This window comes from Eriocheir sinensis, chromosome 2 (assembly GCF_024679095.1).
Source record: "Eriocheir sinensis breed Jianghai 21 chromosome 2, ASM2467909v1, whole genome shotgun sequence".
Classification (NCBI taxonomy): domain Eukaryota; kingdom Metazoa; phylum Arthropoda; class Malacostraca; order Decapoda; family Varunidae; genus Eriocheir; species Eriocheir sinensis.
Genome location: NC_066510.1, coordinates 24005707 through 24027473, shown reverse-complemented (window position 1 = coordinate 24027473; position 21767 = coordinate 24005707).

Here is a 21767-nt window from a genome sequence, read left to right as displayed (position 1 = left end):
TTCCGGAAAAACTCTCACCATCCCGCCCGCACACCCACGGAAGAAGTGTCTACGCGTACACCAATTACGGATCTTTCGAGTTTGAATGAAGTACCTTAAATGTGTACGCTACTAAATTAACCTGACGTTCTTGTGTAGTTTAATAATCTTTGTAACTTGTAAGCGGGTAAAAACAACAAATAGAGGTTGTTGTTTTTTTTCATTATTTTACCAATGACATTTTCCTTCATCTAAAACTCCTCCTTCTCATAGCTCTTCCGAAAAACTAAATCCCTCTCGGACACACAACAACGACAAAAAAAACCCATAAATTACAGTTACATAATCGCTGCCTTAAGTTCCTAAACCTCTGGACCAACTCACAAAAGCAAGAAAAAAGATGCAAAGTCTTTAAACTGGCAATAGTAATGAAAGAGATTGACGGTGCTGAATTTGGTACGGTACTGCAGGAGCCAAGACATGCATGCACCGCTATATTTCTCTCCCTCCCCACCACCCTGTCATTCAGCGGCGTCCAGCCTAAACCCAAGTATTGATGCCTGGCCGCGTTTGACTCAGGGTTCAATTAAGACTTCGGAGTTGAGGGCGGAGAGGCTGAGGGCATGACGGCGGCGGAGCGGGTCCTCAGACTTGGCCGGCCAGGTGATGGACAACGCCACTGATGTGTCCAGGTGGGGCGGGTCACAGGGGCTCCGGCAGACAAGCCAGAGGTCACTCCCTGCTGAATCATGCAGATCGACTCCCTCCTCCCGCCATGACTTCAAAGCAGATATATACACCGAAGTGAGACATGTCGCTGTCCTCCAATATCACCCTACATCACTGTGTCTTCCGTGTGTCTTTACTCGATGCAGCCAATGGCGTGGATACAAGCTTTGCCCTGTAAATTTTGCACAAACATTACATTTACAATTTTTCAATGCATGTAACACCTCTTCCATTGCTGCACTACTAAAAAAAAATAGCTGAGAATTGAAGTTAAACGTAAATTTGCACTCACAAATATATTTTCAAATCGCACAGAAAGAAATGACGAAGAACACCAAGGGCAAGGCGTGAGTTCATTCCCTTAAACCACCGAGGTTCTTGCATAAAAAGGTCTTGGTCTAAGCCTGACGTGCCGCCCCTCGCCCCGCCCCGCGCCGCGCCAGGCCTTCAGGGACAAGCCAAACACCCCCCTCCTCCGCCGCCGCCTTCGTGAGAATATGAATAATTTCCGCGACACAAGCCTGAAGGACGCAGGAAAGAACACAATGTCACGACGTGCAACACAAAATTTGCAACTCCCAGAATTACTCGAGGAATTGTCGCGTTCGTTTTACATTCGCAGCGCCGCGGAAATTATCTAACGTTTGCTAAAGAAGGACAAAGGAACAAATTCAGATTCAATAACGGTCTCTGAAACAGCAAAAGTTAGTCCTCAAATGGGTTTAATAATTCTACACCAAAAACATGTAAACACGCTCTAAATAAGTATAGATGTTATCGAATATCTTCCTATAGTGAGCCTGATGGGCCAAAGATCCATATACGCAAGCAAATCGACGCATACTGTTATAGATATTAAAACTCCTACACGTTCTTATCCGAGGAAACAAGAGGAGAGACGTCGAGAACCAACACTGCATCAATTTGAGCAAATGAATAATTATATGACTGAGAGTTGCGTTGAATATTATTAATGCAAGTACAGACAATAATGATATGATGATGATTCTGTTGTCACTAATTATTACTATCATCATTACGTTATCATTACTATTATTGTTGTAATTATTTTTATTTCTGTCATTGTTATTATTATTTTCATCGTTAGTATTACTGTAATCACTGACTTATCATCGAAACCTGTTTCGCATGAGAAGTTTAGTACAGGCAGACAGGTCGCACATGAGAAATTATAATGACAGCAACCAACCTCCTGTTGAGGGGAGACGCGGGAAAAGAACGAAGGGATGACTGACTCCAGCAAGACCGGTTGACAAGGCCACGCCACGGCTGCATCAACAATAGCTGATGTTTATTGCCTGGTTAAGCAGCAATAAACCAACGTAATCCGTCCACTGCCAACACTTTATACGCCGGCCATCACATCAAACCTAACCACCTGTCGCTGTCTGCTGTGTTCAGGGTACGGCAAAACAGGTATGTGCCGCGGGAGCCCTAGCCCATCCCCTCACATGCAGATGCCTGGGTCGCCAGTCAGAAGGGTAACCTTGGTATATATATGAAGTGTCCTTGAGTCCCCGAGCCATGCTTCCTTCCACACCTTCTCAAAGATATCTAGCGTCTCAGTCGCATGAAAATACATCAATACTTATTTAGAACGTGTTTACATGTTTTTGGTGTAGAATTATTAAAGCCATTAGAGGACTAACTTTTGCTGTTGAAAATTATGCTTGACAGAGATGAAAATTATGATGTAATCTATCTTGATTTTAGTAAAGCGTTTGGCAAAGTTCCTCACCAACGACTGTTGCTTAAATTACAGGCTCACGGAGTAGAGGGTAAAGTTTTGAACTGGGTCAAGGCGTGGCTTAGCAATAGGAAGCAAAGAGTGCAAATCAATGGTAAAAGAGCTGACTGGGGATGTGTTACGAGTGGGGTCCCACAAGGTTCGGTATTAGGTCCACTTTTGTTTATTATTTATATCAATGACTTAGATACAGGAATTAGTAGTGATGTTAGTAAATTTGCAGATGATACCAAGATCGGTAGAGTAATTGAGTCGGATCAGGACGCTAGTATTCTCCAAGGTGAACTCAACAGATTGTATGACTGGGCGGATAAATGACAGATGGAGTTCAATGTAGGGAAGTGCAGTATTCTGAGTGTAGGTAGGAACAACCCCTCACATAACTATTGCTTAAATGACACTCTCATAAGCAGGTCTGGGTGCGAGAGGGATTTAGGGGTCTTAGTGAGCTCTGATCTCCGTCCAAGGGCACAATTCATTCAAGCTAGAAATCGAGCTAATAGGGTACTGGGATTTATTTCAAGGAGCGTAAGCAACAGAATCCCCCGAAGTCTTCCTCAAACTATATTTAGCATTAGTTAGACCTCATCTTGACTATGCGGTTCAGTTCTGGTCACCTTACTATAGAATGGATATCAAAATGTTAGAATCGGTGCAGAGGAGGATGACTAAGATGATTCAGGGGTTGAGAAACTTGCCATACGAGGAAAGACTCAAACAGTTAAACTTGCATTCTCTAGAAAGGCGAAGGGTGCGTGGAGACATGATCGAGGTTTATAAATGGATGAAGGGCTTTAATAAGGGAGACATTCATAAGGTTTTGTTGGTAAGAGAACCGGGTAGGACACGAAGTAATGGGTTTAAACTGGATAAATACTGATTCAACGGGGACATAGGCAAAAATTGGTTTACTAACAGGGTGGTGGATGAGTGGAATGGGCTTAGCAGTCATGTGGTGAGTGCCAATACAATTGTCACATTCAAAAATAGACTAGATAAATTCATGGACAGCGATATTAGGTGGGGTTAGATACACGGGAGCTTAGGGTCAAAGGAGCTGCCTAGTACAGGCCTACCGGCCTCTTGTAGACTCCTGCGTTCTTATGTTCTTATGTTCTTAATTGTGTAACTTTGAATAAAGATAGTTTAACAACAACAAGAGTAATAATAATGATAAAAACATATATAATACATGATAATAATGATGCTCATCATAATAATTTTAAGAACAAAATTAAGAACAAAAATTATGATAATGAAAATAATACTAATAACATCATGAATTAATGATAAAAATAGAGGAACAAAAAACTGGAATATTTTGCAAACTTTGCGCAAACGAGATAAACATCAACGCTTGCAATTTTGTCCTTTGTTGCCATTCTTCAGAGCAATGCATATTACACCTGCTTATCCTTTTCATGAGCTTTACTTTTCTCTCTTTAATGGTTTTACACCTTTTAATGCGCGGTATGTTAAACTGGTGCGTTTCCGCACATTTGCTTGGATCACTCAACTCTCATCCCAACACTCACATCCTCACAACCCCGTCCACACTACACCCACACTCAGACCCCCCCCCCCCCCCCACACACACACACACACACCAACACCGACAACCACATTTGCAGGTTGCTATGGCGCGGAGGTCTCGTTCCCGTTCACCTTCCACACGAGGCCAAATTACGTAAATCTGAACGGAATATTTCAAAGTCGATTCCCTTCCACACATGAACCAAAAATGTGCTTCCTGAACACTACCACGGCAACAGCACCAGGACCACTTTTCAACATTTGCATTGCCGCTGCACACAACACTAAACTATAAACACCACTTCTTACACACGCAACGACGTTATTACACCATGCTCCAGGAACCTTTCAAGTCACCACCGAAAGAGACGGAGACTGAAAACGTGGACAGACATGGCGTATAAAGACCCAAGTATAAAATGACTCAGACCCTAAAAGAATAGATTAAGTTCCAGTACAAAACATTCAATGCAATGGAGATGTGCACAGAGGCAACGCGCAAGTGTACCAAATGCCCCCAACTTCACCTATTCCAAACACCCCGTCACACCCTCACATCACACCTCCAGACTGCCTCCCTACTCCTTGGATCACCCTAAAGGGGCTATTACACTGGGCAAATTTTCCGTGGATCTTCAGTCAAACCATGATTTCCGCTGGCGTGGTTCTCATATTTCCGCGTTGTTTTCTGACGTGTCCACGATCTTCCAAAGCTACGGTAGATTTCACAGAAGGACGACGGTATTACTCACCTCATCAGCAGCAATAACAAGAAATAAATGAGAACCACGCCAACGGAAATCGTGGTTTGACTGAAGATCCACGGAAAATTTGCCCAGTGTAATAGCCCCTTAATCCCATCACCTCTCAGGCACGGTACAAAAAGAAACAAAGTACTGAACAGAACAGAAGGAATAGGGACAGAACAGAAAATAGTCTAGGTCACGTACAAAAATTTCTTCACCCTAACCCCACACCAAAGCCTATCTCCCTTCCCCCAACAGCGTCCAAATCGCACCACCTCGGAGATGGAACACAAGAAACAAGGTATAGAGGGCCGAGCACCTTGGGAAGGGAGAAGAACATTATCCCCAGCACAACACAAACGCCCTTCCCCCTCACCCCACACCTCTAGCCTGCCTCCCTTCACCCCACAGCTCCCAGACAGAGGAAGACAGAGACCAGACAGAGTAAGGAATAAGGGACCACAGACACAATAGGAAGAGAGGGGAAAGTTTAGGCCCAGTACAAACACCCTTTTACCCTCACCCCACACCTCCACCCAGCCTCACTTCACCCCCCAGCACCCAAACGCCTTCCCCACCACACGGGTCCGGCGGCAGGCGTGTTAGTAAGGCATTTATATCAGCGTTTACGGCGTGATCTCCCCCGCGATAATTTTCCCGGCGCGATAATTTTGCCAGAATGTAGGAGGAGAACTTCCGAAGATGCAACTTGGGAAGTGTGCAATCTTGGAATTCATGGAACCGGCCCCAGACAATGGTTCCACGTAAGAGAGCGAGGATCTTTACCGTGGCCTCGGGTTTAAGATCCAAATGGAAATTTACGTGGCAGTAAACGCAAATGATAATGGCTTGGATAGGAGAGATAACAGAAGCGACGGTGGCGGCGGCGGTGCAGTCAGTGGAGGCGGCTACGTGGGGAGGTGGAGGGAGGGGGGAATGGAGGGAGAAGAGAAGGTAATAGGGAGGGAAATGGTAGTGCAAGGGAGGTTTTGGCGTGGTGGTTGTAGAAGAGGACGTAATGGGAAGGTAAATGGAAAGCAATCAAGGGAGGTTTTGGCGTGGTGGTTGTTGAAGAGGAAGTAATGGGAAGGTAAATGGTATAGGCAATCAAGGGAGTTTTTGGCGTGGTGGTTGTGATTCCTGTTAACGGTTGAGGTATCAGTGGTTGGGGTTTTATTACAGATAAGAAAATATTAGGCCGGTTAGTGGGTAAATGGGCCTACGAGACACTAAAACCAAGAAAGAGCATTGTTTCGGTAGCACTGCGATGGCTGCCGTGTGAGTGCTGACGGAGCCTTTATTATCGTGATGCTGGTGATCGTCATGCATCGTAAGAAAAAATAACGGTAGCAATATTTCACAAGCAAATGTTTGAAATGCAACAGCAAAAAAAAAGGTCAACACCAGAGGTAGCAACAACAGCAGCAGCAGCAGTAGTAGTAGTAGTAGTAGTAGTAGTAGTAGTAGTAGTAGTAGTAGTAGTAGTAGCAGTAGCACTATTACCGGAAGAAGAAACAGCAGCGGGAACAACAACTACTACTACTACTACTACTACTAAGACAGAACTAGCATCAATGACAACAGCAACGATACTACTACCACCACTAATACTAATACTAATGCAAATAATATTAACAACAATAATAACAATAATAATATAAATAATAATAATAATAAAACAAATGATAATAAATCTTTACACAATGAGAAGATGAACACACAAACACACACACAAAAACTACACCCTCCCTATCAAAAAAAAAAAAAAAAAAGTCAATTAGTAACACTCATCGGGAATACGTAAACAACAAGTAAACTGAAGCGCGAATGATATTTTCTTTTTTCCCTTCACAATTCGACACTTGCCAGGACACACACACACACACACACTATTGGTGACGACACGCACATCGCCTCTACACGTCCGGGACTCGGCGCCGCTTAGTTACAAAGGCTGTATGAAATAAATACGCGCATATCTTATTCTCGCAGGAATGCATGAATACCAAAACAAATATATGAATAAAAAAGAGAGGTACTAGGAAGGGACGGGAGTGGGGATGGGTAGGGAATGGATGGGAAGGAAAGGGTAAGGGAGGGACGGGGAGGGAAGGGCTTGGATGGGAAGGGTAGGAATAGGTTCGGAATGGGATGGGAAGGAAAAGGAATGGAAGGAAGGAATGGAAAGGAAGACAAGTGAAACGAGGGAAAAAGATTAGAAAATAATAATAAGAAGAAGGAAAGTAGGGGATAAGAAGAGGACTGAGGGAAAAAAAAGGGGGAAAGAGAAGGGTAGATATGGGATGAGAAAGGAGGATAAAAGAGGGGAAAAGGATGGGAAGGGGAATGTAACGGAATGAAAATAAAGGGAAGGAAAGGGAAGAGAAGGGAAACGATAAAGGAAAATATAAAGAGAAGAGAGGAAAGGAAAGAAAGGAAGAAGGAAAGGAAAAGGAAGAAAAGGAAAGATTTGGAAAGGGAAAGAAATGGAAGAGAAATGGAAGGTAAGAATGTGAGGGTAAAAAAAGAAGAAGGCAAAAGAAGGTGTGGGAGGGCAGGAAAAATAAAGAAAAGAAGGGAAAGAAAAGAAGGGGGACAGAGAAAGGAAATGGAAAGTGGAGGTAAATACATGTCCTCCTGTCCCATGTCAGAACCGATGCACTAAAAGACAAGTAGAACATTGATGCGGGCTAATGCTGAAGCCTTTTATTGGGAAACTATAATATCCGAAAATAATTCCACAGAAAAAAAAATGTGAGAGAGAGAGAGAGAGAGAGAGAGAGAGAGAGAGAGAGCGGTGTTGATTCTTGGGCAAAATATAGCTTTAATGCGGTTTTTCTGTATCGGATATAGGCTAACCCGGACCAGCCGTGTACTCTTTGGAGGCGAGCCGATAAAGAAATGCCCGTAATTTGTGGATGACTCGCATGGACGATTGGCGCGGGGGAAAAAAAAATACACAAAACTTTAAACAGTGAATACCAATCGTTCGGCGCTTGTATGTGTTTGTGAGGTACGCTTAATGAACGGTATTACAACGAAACGTATCATCGGTATTACAACAAAACGTATCATAACACCTTTTTCTTTTTTGTTACAGCAAAGGAAACAGCTCAAGGGCAAAAAAAAAAAAAAAAAAAAGGAAACAATACTGAAAAAAAAAAGCCCGTCCTTACACGAGAATAAACAATCACTTTCTTTAGAGACACAGTAAAGGAAGTAGCTCAATGGCGAAAATAAATAAAACAAAATATGTACATCGGGGTCATATAACAGAGTAAGACGTTGAACATGCTTAGAGATAAATAAAAGAAGGGATAAGTTGCAGTTACAATAAAACGAAGTAGATAATCAAGAAGGGTAGTGACATATAAGGGGGAAAAAAGGTCAGGACGTAAGAACACAATAAATGAGACGTACAAGAAAACGAGATCAAGGAAAGTACCAAAGAAAAGGAATGGAAAAGAAGACGCGAAACGATAAGGACAGCGTGAACCAAACGGATGATGAAAGGGGAAGAAGAAACGAGTGTGGAGATGCGCCTAAGGATAAAGATGGTGGTGATGAGGAAGGAACTGACGAGGAAGGGAGGAGAGGACGAAGGGAGAAGAGGTGGAAGAGAGAAGAGGGGGAAAGGAGAAGAGGGGAGAGGGAAAAGGGGAAGAAAGGAGAAGACGAGAATAGGAAGAGGAAGAAAGGAGAAGAGAAAGGGAGAAGAGGAGGAAAGGAGAAGAGGAGGAAAGAAGAAGAGGAGGAAAGGAGAAGGGAAGGGAGAAGAAGAGGAAAGGAGAAGAGGAGGAAAGGAGAAGAGGAGGAAAGGAGAAGAGGAGGAAAGGAGAAGAGGACAGAAGAAGAGGAAAGGAGAAGAGGAGGAAAGGAGAAGAGGATGACAGGAGAAGAAGAGGAAGGGAAAAGAGGAGGATAGGAGAAGAGGAGGAAAGGAGAAGAAGAGGAAGGGAGAATAAGAGAAAGAGCAATGTGAAGAGGAGGGAGGAGTAAGATGCGGGTGCAGGAGAAGGAGGGAGTGTGAGAGGGAGACAGGGAGCTGGAGGAGGAGGAAGAGGAGGAAGAGGGAGAGGAGGAGGAGGAGGGTGCCGGCGCCTCGGGGAGGATAAGGAAGGGGAGCGGGGAGCCTCGACAGGTAAGCCAGCCCCCTCCCCCCGCCCCCCGCCGCCTCTCCTTTAGTCAGAGAAAATGGAGCAGTTGACTGAGAACATCGGTAACCTTACTGGTGAGAACCCACGATCGCTTCTCTGTCACTATATACATTTCTGGTTGTCTTCATCGCTAGAGGTGAAGGAAAAGAAAGAATGGATAGTCTTATGGGTGACTAATACGCGCATATACAAACGCCTTTTACAGTGATCCTCGTTGCCGACAATGTCCACGTGAAGGTGTTGTGGGGATGGTTAGGGAGGATGGGAAGCTGTGGTTGTTGACGTCATTGTTTAGTTCTTTTAGTCTCCAGAAATTCAACTCTTCAACATCTCTTCGCTAGGCTTGATAATAATTACTGGCACCGCTTCAAGTTATCTGGGCTCAGTGTTACATTTTTTTTCAGGGTCGTTTCTAAATTTTCTTTGAATCGTCTTTTGGGGAGCTTTCAGTCTTTCTACGGCGCCGGTAGAGTTGGCAGACGATAGTTAGATATATGGAGAGGGTACCCTGTCCTAACCAAACACACACACACACACACACACACACACACACACACACACACATTAACAAGCACTTCGCAGAGAATCGGTCACTCATGTTTATATGCACACACACACACACACACACACACACACACACACACACGCACACGCACGCAAGCCAAGCACGCAAATGACGGCCCGCCTAAAATAATCACGAGTCGCTTAAAGTTTGCTATTTACATTTTCATTTATCATCTGCTGGACTTCATAAAATCGGCATCGTCTGATTCATTGATACCCCCGGGGCTCGCTCATAGCCCACTCCAGTGTTAAAAAATTCAATCAAAACTCATGTCAATTATGCCATTCCGATGAACACTCCGGACTCGACTCACCTCCACCCCCCTTTACCTGCCCCCCGAAAATCCCCCCCTCCTCCTCCTCCTCCTTCTCCTTCCCTCCCCCAGCCATCCATCCCCCATCACATTCCCCTCCCTTCAACCGGTTTCACTCCCCTTCCCTTCCTTTCCTTTCCATCCCCCCTTTTCCCTCCCTTCCTCTTTCCTTCCCTTTCCTCTACCTGCCTCCCCGTGCATGCAACCATTCCTAGTTCTTTCTTTCGTCTTTTTTTCTTTACTTTCCTCTCTACCTATCAATCTCTCTCTCCATCTCTCTATTCTAGCGGCAGACTTCTTTCTCTCCTTTCATCCTCCTCCCCATTCTCCTCACTATTTACTAATCTCTCTCTCTCTCTCTCTCTCTCTCTCTCTCTCTCTCTCTCGGTTCTTCATTTCTTATATCTCTCAATACAGTCTACTGCTTCTTTTCCACTTTTCTCCCCTAAAATAATCCGTTCTTCCTTTCCCGGTCAGACAAATCCCCTCCCATTTTTTTTTCTATTCCCTGGACTTCTCTCTCTCTCTCTCCCCCTCCTCCTCCTCCCTGCCTCTCCCTCCCAACCCACCCTCTACTACCTGGACAATATTTCTTTTTTGTCGAATACCTTTGCTTAATCATCTTTCCCTTTTTTTCAGATTGGTCGTTTTTATTGCGTTTCGTTAGGTATGCCGCGGGGCAATGGCATGAATGATCAGAGGGTAATTAATGAATAGATTTTTCTCCACCCGTTGTCTTTTAGTCATTCCATCTGTTTGTCTGTTTCCCCGGTCTGTGTTTGCCTGCTTGTCTGTCTGTCTGTCTGTCTGTCTGTCTGTCTCTTGGCCTGGATGGATGGGTGATCGTGTGTGTCTGTCTGTTTGTGTGTGTCTGTGTGTCTGTCTTGCTTTCTCTGTATTTGTGTTCTTGTCTGTTTTTTCGTCTGTCTGTCTACTTGGGTGGCTGGCTGGCTGGTCTTTCGATGTGTGTGTGTGTGTGTGTGTGTGTGTGTGTGTGTCTCTCTCTCTCTCTCTCTCTCTCTCTCTCTCTCTCTCTCTCTCTCTCTCTCTCTCTCTCTCTCTCTCTCTCTCTCTCTCTCTCTCTCTCTCTCTCTCTCTCTCTCTCTCTCTCTCTCTCTCTCTCTCTCTCTCTCTCTAGGTATATATGTGTTCTGTAATCACTTTCACTGCCCCCCCTCCCCCCCTCACCTTCCCGCCATCACAGACTCCACTCCACCGTACACGTTCAGCTGTTACCTGTACAAATGTTGGAACGTATATCTGCCTGGTCCAGTAATGCATGCGTGTGTGAATGCATGTATATTTATGCAAGCACTGTGCCAGATCCACGGGTGTAGCATGGCTAATAAAGTTCTTTACCTGTCCGGCTACACGCGACATTTTTATCCCCGAAAGTGAGAAAATAACGCCGGAAAAATGTGTAATTCTTCCCGCTGATCAAATCACACTGCGGTGACCCGTCCTCCGGCCCTAATTTTTACGCCACTCTTTACAACGCTCATAGTCAGACTCCCGTGTAATATCCGCAAATTTCGTTAATTAGAAAACAAATACAATTTCTCGGTTTGCTAACAAGTACAATGTGGTTATGGTAATTAAATTTGGTGTCAGGTTACGTTGAAAATATAATGCCATTTCGTCAGGAAACTTGTTTTTCTTTTTCCTGGAGTTTCTTTACACGCTGGAGGCAGAATTTTAGTTCCGCTCTCGGCAGCCCCTCCACCGGGCTGGTCGGGGACGGCGTGTGTGGTGTTGCCTTCCAACAGGAATGTCGCAAAAACAGAGAACTTTATAATTAAGAAAAAAATAAAAAGTAAAAAGTATAAGAGATGCCTTTTCAACCCTCATATCAACGAAACCTACAGTTCAATATATTCTCCCCACATCCAAAGATTTTACTACATACACAGATTTACTGCTTTTAACTTTGATTGCCCATTACCGCTACAGACACCTACAGGGCAACGACAAGAACTGTGCATGCGCTCTTTTACTAATGCTTTTGCCGCTGTGCCATATGAAATTAATGAAAAGAAATTATGTAAACTTGTTATTTTGCATAAAGGTATAAAGATGACAGACGGTATAACTCTTCATACAGAACATTTACGCCTGGAGAGTGGCTGGGAAGCTCGTGATATCACACGCTAAGAGACAGGAAACACTTTTCTCGGCTTGCTCTTCTTTAACATATTTTTCGAAGCGAGATACAAAATTACTAAAACGGTTCACAATATTTTTTTCTCACATTCAATCAAATATTTCGTTCTACTGACGAAAAAAGGGAAAAATCTGATACCGCCGCCCACACCTCAGCCCTCAATCCTATCCTCTCAAAAATCTGCAACGCTCACCTTCACTTCAATTCTCTATCCTATTGAAAGACGACCAAAAGAAAAAAAGAACTTTACCAGCCTACAAGGATTCCTCTCGCACCCCTACAGCAAGTGTCAGGGGCGGCGGGGAGGAGGAGGAGGAGGAGGAAGTCCGTGGAGCAAGGAGGCAGGGAGGAGAAAGGAAGAAGGAAGGGCGGGGACAGCAAGGGGAAAGGCAGGGGGGGCTGAGAGGACAGGGGGACATGCAGGGGTGTCAGGCTGAGCACCGCCGCGATTTACGACTCCGCAGGGGGAATAAAATCAACGTTGGCCAGCTCGCGTGTACTCCGGGATCATTGGTGTTATTGGGGGAGTGGAGGACGCTCTTCACGGTCTGCGTTTTTATGGAGGAGGCGAGGCGAGGGAGGAGGCTGCAGGGGGAGCAATGAAAGGCGCGGGAAGAGAGGGAGAGCGAGAGAGAGAGAGAGAGCGAGGCGGAGAGGATACACATGCAGCCGGAGACAAAAAAAAAGTATAGTATGACGGAAAAAAACTAAAAAAACGAAGATAATCCATGCGTACAGATATACAGACACACGCTGATGTAACTGAAATAAACACTAAGTAAATAAGCAAAGACGTAGCTAACATGAAAAAGACGCAAAACAGATAAAAAAAGACACAAGAAATAGACACAGAAAAATAAGTAGAAAGAAAAAAGATTAAGATTACGAAGAAGGCAAACGGGGAGGATCAAACTTGTACACAAAAAAATACCCGTAAGAGATCAAATTTTCAAATAAACTTATAACAAACTTTCTTCTCAAGTTACATCAGTGTACACTCAAAAATGACCGAATTCTTTGGCGGCTAAACGACACTAATACCTATTCGTCCCTCCTTTTTGTCACTTTTTATTTATTTTCGCTGTTAAGCTAAACCATTCCCTCTACCTATCGCACAACCGTATTAGTTTACATAGAATATACTTTTTTTTCAACTCTCTCTCTCTCTCTCTCTCTCTCTCTCTCTCTCTCTCTCTTAATCTCCTAATCTTCTCATTTTCTCTCTCTCCCTTTAATCATGTCTCGCCCTATTCGCGGAGCCTCCCCTCACTGCAACATTTTCCGACTTTTTTTTTTGTCCTTTCTCTGCAACCCAACTGCCTCCTCCCCCTCTTTCTTCTCCCTCACTGATTGTGCCCCCCTCAGTCCCCTTCTTTCCCTACCCCTCTTCCTTCAACATTTTTCCATCTTTATTCCCTTCCCCCCCTCACTCTCTCTTCTTTCTGCCTCTCCTCCTCCTCCTCCTCCTCCTCCTCCTCCGCTGGGCCTGCAGAGACGCCCCTCCACACCATCATTTAAGAGTTTTGATCCCGCACCATTCATCTTCTCTTCGGTTTTTCTCCGTTTCCGCATCATTTCTCATATACGTCTCCACTTCCTCACAGCGTGGGTCCTCCCGAAGAAAAACAATTAAAACCGTGGGTTAAAGGGGGTGGGGGAAAGGACGGGTGGGTTTGAGGGATGGGGAAGAAAGCGAGAGAAAAGACAACAGAGAGAACGCCGGAGGAAGGGAGAGGAAGGGAGGGGGAGAGGAAAGAAAGAGACAGAGGGAGAGAGAGAGGGGGTGAAACAGGCCTTAATCTTGCCGTCATTTCAAACATTCACAGCCTTTAATGGAGCCGTGTCAAATAGGAGAGAAAAAGAGGGTAATAAATGAGGCAGACAGAATAGGCCGAGAACCTAAACAGTGCCCGACCATTATTTACTGTTCTGATTTCAGGGCTCTTTGTCGCCACGGTCAGAAGGGTTGGTCGGCGGCTGAGACACGCCCGAAGGATGGCCAGGGATGGGAAGGGATCGACGGAGAGGAGGGAAGAAGAGACAGGGACGCGAGGAGACAAAGGAAAGGCTGGCGGAGGTGACAGACATACTTTGAAATGGAGGAACATAAGGTAAAGAAGCAAATATTGAAAGAAGAGTAAAGAAAGGATGAGTTAGGGTTCTCATAAGTGTTACAAGGAGATTGGCGCGGCAGAATTAATAAAAGGATGCTGAAGAAACAACAACTATAGATAACATTAGACAAGAAAACAGAGGAGACACACAAAATAAAGCGGTCGAGAACTTGAGAACACAGAGATATAAGTAGAAGGAAAGGAGGTACGAAAACGTGAAAGGTAATATTAGATGTGGAAGGAAGGAAGGGAGGGAAAGGAAGGCAGGCGGACGGCGTTTCACTTCTCCCTTTCCAGTAAGCCAAAGTTAATGTGTAATGTACCTGATCCTTTCCTAACACTCTCCATCCCCTCTGTCAGCGCCCCTTACCTGATACCTTCTCACCTGTACTAACACCGGGCCCGACCTATCGTTCTCTTTTTTTTGCCTCGCCCAATTAGCAACCTGTCCCGCGGCCCAGCTCCAGCTCACCCTTCCCATTTACTTTCTTTTTGTCACACGCGCGCTCTCTTTTATTCTCTTATCAGTGAAGTCTCCCATTAAATCACCGAATCGCACACACACCTTTTATAGACCTTTTAGCTCCGTGTTCCATTGGTCGCCGGCTACAACACCAATTAACTGGCTAAACAATCACCTGCGTATCTTCAATAATTAAGGAAATCTTTGTTTGTTTGCTGATGTCTTAATTCTAAATGTTGAGGATGATCGCCACTATGTTTCTTTGTTTGTGTGAAGTGTGTGTGTGTGTGTGTGTGTGTGTGTGTGTGTGTGTGTGTGTGTGTGTGTGTGTGTGTGTGTGAGTGGATATGTATAATGACGTATGTATGTATGTATATATGAATGTATTTACGTAAGTGTGAATGCAGGTATGTATGTATGTGTTTGTAAGTAAACGTCAATGTGTGTGTGTGTGTGTGTGTGTGTGTGTGTGTGTGTGTGTGTGTGTGTGTGTGTGTGCGTGCGGGCGGGCGTGTGAGCGGCCGCTATCACCGCCGCCGTCGCCTCGGCCACTATTTATGCCGCCAGTTAGCGGCCTAATCTGACCTCACTGTTAATAATGGCGGCGGCGGGTTAAAAGTGCGAAGGGGGACTTTCATTTATATGGTTAAATTGTCGTAAATTTATCTTGGGGTTTACGGGGGCTCAGACAGCCATGGGGTTAATGTGGTTCAAGGCTTTTCGTGGATGTGAGTTAAAATGTGGTGACTCGCTGTGCGTTTAGATGGAGGTAATCCGCTCATTAAGACACGGCGCCACATTACGCCACAAGCACCGGTATTTTACGCCCCACCGCGCCAGGACGCTCACACGTTTTGTTCATCAGCAAATGCACTTTTATTCCCGCCACGGTGCGCACGAACCGCCACTGTCGCGCGGTAAAAATAATAAAAAAATAAAGAAATAATGATAATAATATAAAACTGCAGCGAGTCCAGGCGCCCCGGGCATCACTTCAAGCTGTAATTAGCGTTTTAGTATACTTTTCTTTTTCAAAGGGAATATCTTGTCACGTTGAGTTTTATATCAGGTACTCTGTGTGTGTGTGTGTGTGTGTGTGTGTGTGTGTGTGTGTGTGTGTGTGTGTGTGTGACAAACTGAGACAGACAGGAAAATACGCAAACACGAGCGCACACAAAATAAATAGTGTCCGATAGAGGGTTGGGGTCTCCCCGTGTGGTGTGTTCCCTGGACGCCCTGCGCCACACTGTCTTGTCACCACCACAGGTGCGCTGCGCCCCGCCCCGCGAGGCACTACGTCAGCCGTCTTTATCGCCTTAGCAACGAAGAAAACCTACGGAGCCCTACCCTTATTAAAATACCGCACTTGTAAACATGTGTTCATTATCATAAAATATACTGTTCTTTTTCTTTCTTTCTCGTTACATGCAAAAATTGGTGCAATAAGCAAAAACAATTAGATTCTGAAGAATAAAATATAATTATTTAAATACAGAACAATAAGTTTTACATTTTTCTTCTCTTGCGGCATGTTCTTCAATTACAGAAATTAGTTTGAAGTAAAACATGCAGTACAGATTCTTAACTAATAAAAAATTGGTCTATAAAAACGTTGAAAACTAAGAAATTGAATTGAGGAAAAAAAAAAAAGCATTTTAGTACGTGACACGCGAATATGAACCATGTGGCCACAGCGGGAGAGGCGAGGTGTCACAATCGTAACGGGGTGGGTAACAAGGCAATCAAACACAAAGTGACCACACCCCATTAGCTCCACCACGTAGTTAGAATATTGACACGTATTTTTATGCTCGGTTTCGCTCTTCACATAATTATAAAAAAAGTTCAGAGATGTCAAAACCCTTTCTTTCGTTTTAAGGCTAATTCCCACAATAAAATACTACTTTAAGCGTGCAGCATGTACCTCCTTGTCACAAAGCGTCGTAACACCCGTACTGCCACACTCCATAAGGCCAACAATGAGCGATGCTAAGCCCGACACGTGCAAGTAGGACGGAAACCCAAACACTGGTGAGTGTGACACGCATTTTGGGGGCGAATTGCGGCGTTTTAACAACCGAAACACGATCAGCTTTGTCCTACATCTACGCAGATATATCAGAAAGGTGCCATGAAGCTACAAACAGGAAGAAGAGAGAGAGAGAGAGAGAGAGAGAGAGAGAGAGAGAGAGAGAGAGAGAGAGAGAGAGAGAGAGAGAGAGCACAATAGCTATACCCCACGGCATACATCACTGCGGCCGAGGAACACCCCTTCACCTCGCTCCCTCCTGCCTGACGAACACAAAACACAGCCGAACCTTACCTAAGTGACTTGATGCCGTCGAGCGGCGCCTCAAGGACCTCCGCGGCACTGAAGGGACGCCGATGACACGCGATAAACGGATCACACGGCAAGACGCGTGAACACATGCATGGACACTGCCTCGAGGAAGAGTGGTTTGCGGGGGATGGTGTCACTTCGTCAGATTGTTCCGAATGCGTTCAGAAGCAATGGGTAGTTTTAGAACTTTTGTCGACTGAAAAGTCTGCATATACACAACGCATATACACGACACATCTTACTCAAAAGCGTACTGTATTGCAAGTAATGGTAAGGATTAAACTAGTAGTTATGAAGAAGGAGGCGACGTGCAGGAGTCGACACCGCGAAACCGCTTCTGAGTCCCGAACGCTGACAGAAGTGACGACAATTGGGGGGTTAGGAGTGTAGGGGGAGGCGGGGAAGAAGAAAACGGGGGGTAATGAAGGGAAACCACACTAGTCAAGACAAAGACAGACTGACAGCGTGACAGTGGAAGGGATTTACCGACATGAAAGAACCAAATATAATAGGGGAAAAAATATATGGATGGGAAGAGAATTATCAGCACTGATGAAACAAATAAAAAAATTCTGAAGCACCACCTTAAAATCATAATGAAAAGGAAGTAAAGAAAAATCAAAACCAACAGCTGAATGCACACAGAAAGCACAGCCCTGACACAGAGGGACGACCCGTGAATGCAGCAGAAGAATAATGAGCGAACACATGCAAAACACACGCGGGCTTGGAGAAGGCGGCGAGAAAGGCGAGGCTGGCGGGAGGGATCAGCGGGCCAGTCATCACCAGCACCTCGTTGCCGCCAAAAGGTTTAATGTCTGCCTGTAATCAAGGATATTTCGGTCTGTTTTGTGGTGTTGGACGGAAGTATTGAGGGGGGGCTCGGCCGGCATGAATATGCAGCCTCATAGTTATGATGATCAGTGGAGACGAAGGCACCGGAGAAAAAACGCTTGTGAATAGCGTGTAAAGGGGATGTGTGTGTGTGTGTGTGTGTGTGTGTGTGTGTGTGTGTGTGTGTGTGTGTGTGTCCCTCGGCTGATTACTTTTTCTTAGTAAATAGGTTTTGTTGCTGAACACACTACACTGACACGGAACACTGAGAATCAAACGCCTCAAGACACATAACGACTTGCATTCAAATGAGTACGAGAGCGTCATGACTACGGTAAAGACGATGACAATACTGGTTTGTGCATCACTCCTTGGAGATTGATAGATCCTGTAAGTGTGCATTTATGGAGTGTGTGTGGGGGTGGGTGGGGGGGGGGGGGTAGGCGAAAGGAAGTAGATACTTAAGTTAAAAAAGACTATATAGCCTCTGATGATGATCACCGTTGGCCTGGAGTAAACCACTTGTGCAAAGATATTAGTGACGAGACAAAACGCCTCTCTGTCAAGAGTGACGGCGTTGTTAGCGGCGACAGTTCAGTGCGGTAACCATTACAATATGGCGCGCAGACTGCCAGTGTTGTGCGTGTTAAACAAAACACTGAATTCTAATCATGCCGCTGACCTCCGCTCGCCTCAACCAGGCATGAAGACTGCCTATTCCTGACACGATGCGCCATAGCAATATTGTTCACATGTACATCCGCTGTGCTAAAAATAACACGAGAAAATGAGTGTCCGCTAGAGACTGTAAACGGTGAATCAGAACGCCCATCCACGCCCTCCCCGGCCCGGCGAGGCGGTGTGGAGGCACAAGACGACTCCGCTCCTCCACCTCCGTCAGGCCGGCGAGCCCCAGCCCTCATAACCCCACTTTTTCCCCATTTTTCTCGGCTGATCCATTACGAAGGCAGACAGACCAAGGGAGAAATGTTTGCACATTCTTCATCTGCAGCGCTGCAAGGGGGAGCCGCTGCCAAGTGTCGTGTAATAAGCTCCCTTGAGGCGCAGCGTCGTAAGTGCCATATTCCCATGCACGGCTTCTTCGGCGCCCTCCCAGCTGGACATTTGTTTATTAGAAGTCTGATGAAATTATTCCACGGAGGACGTGTTTGCTACAGGCCTGACCCAAACAGGTTTATGCAGGCAATGTTTACCACGCCGGGCATAATGAAGGCTACGGGGCGCGAGGCGAGGCTACGCAGGAGACGGGGAAGACGCGGATTAGACAGTGTAAGTCTCCGGATTAGGTGGGAGGCTACGAGAGTGGCTACGGACGGGGAGTGGAAAACTACCGCTGTAAGGAGGGAACGGCTACACATACAAGAGGGAAGAGGGCGAGGAGTAGAATGCAGGAAGTGAAGCAGATGATCAATCCAGCCAAGAGAGTCCCCGTGAGGGCGGAGGAAGGCGAAACCGGCGGCGGTGAAGGCTTAAGAGGAATGCATCACAACGAGAGGAAGCGAAAATGTTGATCATATGGAACGAGGAGAAGCGAGAGCAGGCAGCAAGGAGGGGGGGGGGGGTGACAGGTGGGAGATAGGAGGGAGAGAGGAGGAGGAAAGCGTCGGGGGAGGGGCTGCGGAGAACGAGTGAGAGCAGCGAAACACATGAGGACGTTCAGGTAGGATGGGGAGTGGCGAGGAAAGAATCAGAATGGGAGAAACTCAGGAACGTGTTTGTTCGAGGGTAAATTGAACACAACGATGAGGAGGAAAGCGAAAAAAAACTCCGTTGGCACAGGGAGTGAGCGAGCGTGAGGAGGGAGCTGGGATGAGGTGGTCTGTCTGGTTTAGGAAAAGAGGAGGGAGAGAGTAGGGGCTGGAGAGAGGAAGAAAAGAGGTGAGAGACGGGACTAGTGATGAGGGTAGGGAACTGTTTGAGAGGGAAGTCTGGACCGCCACAAGGAATGAAAACAGGAGGAGGACCACCGGCTAGAGAGGGTTCAGGAGAGGCGGAGGGAGAACAAGTAAAGTAGACCAGAATAAGTAAACTAGAGACGAACATTCACTGAGCGTCATCCGCGTCCTGCAGCGTCCACGTAGAAACACGAATGGCCGGGAAGAAAATCATTGAGTCCTGTTGTGAGCATTATTAACAATTTAGTCCCATTGCTTTGACCGTCAGCATATGATAAAAGGAGCGTCTTCTTTTTTTATATCTACAGACTGGCTGGGAGCTGCTGGAGGTGTAGGTTGGCACGTTACATGTATACAAGCAATTTACAAACATGAGGACGGCGCCTGGAAAGTTTACCGAGGACTGGCGACGCAGCTAACCGGAAACTAACACTTTGCTTCGTCTTTTTTGGTGTCGGGGAAAGTTTTAAACAGTTCGTATCGGCAATGCCCGGAACCAACAAACTGTCTTTTCTTCTCGATAACCCGCGCAACATTATAATCTTTAATGTACGTTAGAGTTGTTTTAGGCAAGAGTCGAGGAGGTCCGAGGCAATCAGTGGCCGAGGAGTGGAAAAGGCGGGCCGCGAACACCGAGAGGAAAAACATTCTGGATTAAAACAAGTCCAACAAAAGTTTCCGAAATGAGCCGAAAAAAAATATATCAGCGAGACATCAGACGAAATATAAGGTGCTAGATTAGTATTAGTCATTTTATTTGTCATTTACTGGTGATCATAACCTTTCTCCCCCATAAAATAATTAGCGGGATAATGTACGAGATAATGAGTTAGATTATTTTATTTACTTATCGTTTTCTTGTAATTCTTTTCTCCTCGTACCCTTCCTTCCTGGTCTCTGAAACCCACACATAGAACGATACATGCACTTCACGAATAACCCGCTTTTCTGACATGAACAAAGAATTTTCAAAAGCATCAAACAACATCCTGGCAAAGAACTGAAACCACGCACTCATCTCAAAACACAAAACTTAAAGAGTATGCTAAAATATGCATACACAGCCCCGGCCAAGAAAAACAGACCCCCCTAAAAAATACCCCGTTTCTCTCATCTCTTCGTTTTAATGGTGAAAGTGGGACAACCTCGGGGGAGGGGGGGAGGGGGGGATAAGCCAAAGCCACGCAGGAAGAAAAGCCGCGGAGGCAAATTTAGAGCAAAAGGCGAGGCGGCGACGCGAGGAAACAGTAAAGTAGGGAAGCTCCGGCCGCCGAGACAACACAACACGTCAAGGAGGCCCGGAAAATGACTCATGGGGGGGGGGGGAGAGAGAGAGAGAGAGAGAGAGAGAGAGAGAGAGAGAGAGAGAGAGAGAGAGAGAGAGAGAACGGACGTTGTGAAAACACGGACATTATAAGAAAGAAAACGTGCCACGCCGACGCCCTAAGTTGCCAGATGACTTGGACGGGGTCTCTCTCTCTCTCTCTCTCTCTCTGCAGATCTTCCCTTTGCTCCAGCCCTTCCCGTCTCCCGCCATCGAAGTCGTCACATCCCGTCACACCAACCACCGTCGTCCACTCTTCATCACATCCTTCGTCACCGCTCACCGACTCATCTCGCCCTTCACACACCCTTGTCATCACACCCCATCACACCACCCACCCACCCTCACCTCCGTCACTTCGACACCCCACCCGCAGTCTTACACGCCCACATCACCATTCCCGCCACCGCCGTCACCGCCAAAAGCAATATGGACAAGACGAAAAAGGACGAATTCGGTAAAATATGTATCCTGGCCTCTGTGTCTCCCGTCAGCGTCACCTCCGCCGCCCTTACCGCCGCCGCCGCCAACAGCAATATGGACATGGCGGAAAAGAACCAAAAGAGTAGAATATGTATCCCACACGCCGCGACCACCGTAGATGTCAAGCCAGGGCAGCACCACCGCCTCCATCACCACCATCATCATCACTACATCATCGGTATCATCAACGCCACCACATCATCCCCGCTATCTCCACTCCTACACCATAACACCATAATCATATCGCCGACAACTCCACCATCATCTTTCCATCCACAATATATCCACTCCACCATCACATCATAAGCCATATGGCCGCTAACATCATCATATTACCCTCC